At 38.4% G+C, this 3,423-nt stretch overlaps 1 pseudogene; it reads right to left on the minus strand.

Moving 5' to 3' along the window:
- Positions 1–2,121: 2,121 nt before the first annotated feature.
- LOC110199261 (heme oxygenase 2 pseudogene) lies at positions 2,122–2,950 on the minus strand (annotated as a pseudogene).
- Between the last annotated feature and the right edge of the window lie 473 nt (positions 2,951–3,423).

The raw sequence follows: 3,423 nt of genomic DNA on the forward strand, positions 1-3,423 counted from the left end.
TTTTCTAGCACTAATGGAAAGAAGTAATCCCAATAATGCCAAAATGCAATAAAGATTTAGAGGAAATAGAAAGCATTTAAGGGGGAAAAAAGCAACTAGATAATCTGGCCAAACCCAGTCTTTCTGATTTCTGTGTTGTTCAGGAAATGTATTTAGACAGGTAGGTAAGTAGGTAAGTAAATAGATAGATAGATAGATAGATAGATAGATAGATAGATAGATACATAGATACATAGATAATACATACATACATACATACATACATACATATATACATACATACATACATACATACGTATTTAGATAACAATCTTATATCTTTCAGCTAGTAATCACAGCAGTTCTAGGACTTGAAATTTATGTCTAGGTAAACAGAAAGTCCTAAAAAAATCTGAGTTTTAGTCATATTTACCTAATATTAAAACTCAGCTGGGTTCAGGAGCTGTCAGTGACATTCCTTTCAGAATCAGAACAATCAGTCTGCCTATGGGATGATATAGGAAAAAGCTCAGACATGCTGAACTGAATAATACGAAAACTTATAAAATACTTGTTACGTGTAAGACAGACTTTGATAGCATAAAACTACACCATGTCTGCATTGGGAAAGCTTATATTCTACTAGAGAGAATGTCACATAAAGGAAAATGTATGATTCAAGTTATAGTATGATGAGGAGACTGGGAAAATTTTTAACTGAGGGAATCAGGGAAAATTGACTGGAGGAGATACTTCCTAGGCTGGACCTTGAAGGAAGACATTAGATGACACAGGCATGGATTGTATTCCACTTATTAGAGTTGACCTGTGCAAATGTCTGGCAGAGGTAGATGAAAAGTTTAATTCAGAGAATAGTTAATAGTAAAGAAAAAGTGTTAAAAACTGGGTTGGAGCCAGATTGTTGAGAACATTCAATTCTAGGTTGAAAATTTTTATTTTATATCAAAATCTAGTTTTAATTGTGTGTGATAGCAATAGATTATGAATTTGTTATGTCTGCTTGTTCTGTTGTAGAAGCTGACCTATAATATAGCACTTCTTCTGGATGGAGGAAAAATATTCTGGAGTCCCTTGCATATTTGATTCGAAACTTCACTTCCTCTTTTACCTTTCATATATTGGATCCCATTTTGTTGATGGTCTCCATTTTAGCATCTTCTCCATAGAAGATGAAACAGACTATCCATAAGCTGCGTCTTGGTGTCTTTCAGCTGCCTCTGCAAGCTTTTTATAGCTTTTATTCACAGTTATAGACCCCATCATTTATGGACTGGCCTACTCTCTTGGCTCTTGTTAACCTTGTAGATTCCAAAATCCTTCATCTTATATCACCTAATTTTGTATCACTGACTATATATGACTGCAAAAATACTCTATATTCATTTGTGGAGATCTTACTTTATCTTGGTTCATCATTTTTTAAAATTTCTTTGTTTTCAAGTATTAACTTTATTGAATGTTTTAGCATTTACATTGGTTACATGAGAAGTCAAACTCTTTGCTTCTGTTATTTTGTATAGAAGGGATAGCAAGCATTGGTCTGCTGAAAGAAGTAGCCAAAATGAAACTCTTTCTCAGAGTCTAGGGTAGTAGAATGTTTCTCAGACAGAGAAACACAGGCTATTTTCCTCCTAGGGTATTTTGTCCCCTTGTCCTCTGTTCCTCCCTCCCCAGTTACCATTGTTCTGAGTGAAGCATCTCATCGACTGAGTGATCAACATAAACCTGAGTGATGAGATACTAGAGGAAAGAAGAAGAGAGCCCTAAGTACATGGTGGAAGCCTTAGGGGAGGAGTTGACTCCACAAGGCTGAGGGAAATTTCTCCACTGCATAGAGGCTTTTGGATCTAAGCTATGCCTCTTGTATTACTAAGTTCTAGGTTTGAGTTGTCCTCTGGGCTTTCTTGCTGGGGAGATCCATGACCCTACCTTTTTTATCTAGGTTACAAAATCATATTTCAGAGAACAGCCTGTTGGGCATCGACTTTAGTGTATGGTTTTATTGTTTGCTTATTTTCTCAAACCCAGCTTTAAAAAAAAATCACCTGAGGTAGTGGTTTAGTGAGTGGGGTTAGGGCAGGGATGGGGGTTTGACTAGGATCATCCTGGTGAATACCAGGGTCATGGGCTCCTCCTTAACATGAAGTACCAGGCCATCACTCCAGAAGCCAGGGCCACAAGAGCATCAAGCATGAGTTGAAGGTTGGGCTGCCTCAACATGGTGGTGACATTTTTGAAAGGGCAAGCACTACCCTCACGAGCACCTTGTTGAGCAGCATAGTGGGGTCACTTTCACATATCTTCTTTCCCGTCATGTATTAGATGGATTCTGTGGCCAGAAAAGAGCCCACCTTTTCCAGTTCATTGAAAATCTACATGTTGGGGCAGCTAGTTCATGCAGTAGATAGAGCACTGGACCTGGAATCAGGAGGACCTAAGTTCAAATTCGGCCTCAGATACTGGATACTTACTAGCTGTGTGAACCTGGGCAAGTCATTTAACCCCATTGCCTAACCAAAAGAAAAATCTGCATGTTAGACTTGAAAACCCTGTTAGCCTCCTCAACAATTTTATTTTCTTGGTCTCCAGATACAGCTCCAGGGCATTTATCCTGGCCCAGTAAAACTGCTTGAACTGCTGGGCATTGTCTACATTCTCAAACATGTGAAACTGGGTCCCTTCTCCAGTGCTTGGCAGTTTCAGTACCCTATGGGCCATTTTCTTCAGTACCTGGCCCACAGAAAAGTCACCCATGTAAGTATGAGCCATGAGGAGCTCTGGCTTGTACTTCCCCCATGTAATGGATCTAGTCTACATAGCACAGGGTGGCCTCTGAGAGCTTCAATGTCTTCCTGTACTCTTCAGCAAAGAAATAATCCATGTCTTTGGTCAGCATCTTCTTGTAGTGTAGCTCCATGGGGAAAAATATGGGAACAAAGGTTGGGTGTTTTTTTTTTTAAATTAATTTATTTTGATTTATTAACAATCGCTTCCATATGCTTTTGAGTTTAAGTTTTTTCTCCTCCTCCTTCCCCATTTCCCTCCCCAAGACAGCACACAATTTGATATAGGCTATAAATATACATTGCTATTAAGCATATTTTCACATGTGTGTAAGTAAGAATTAGAACGAATAGGAGGAAACTACCAGAAAGAGGAAACAAAACTCAACAGAAGAAAAAAAATAGCAAGTAGTATGCTTCAATCTGCATTCAAACTCCATAGTTCTTTCTTTGGTTGTGGATAACATTTTCCATCATGAGGTCTTTGGAGGTGTCTTAGATCCTTATATTGCTGGGAAGGGTTAAGTTTATCAATATTAGTCATCATACAACGTGGCTGTTATTGTGTACAACGTTCTTCTGGTTCTGCTCACTTCACTCAGAATCAGTCCATAGAAGTCTTTCCAGGATTTTTTTCTGA

Source organism: Phascolarctos cinereus, unplaced genomic scaffold, assembly GCF_003287225.1.
Source record: "Phascolarctos cinereus isolate Bilbo 61053 unplaced genomic scaffold, phaCin_HiC Scaffold_9;HRSCAF=440, whole genome shotgun sequence".
NCBI classification, from domain to species: domain Eukaryota; kingdom Metazoa; phylum Chordata; class Mammalia; order Diprotodontia; family Phascolarctidae; genus Phascolarctos; species Phascolarctos cinereus.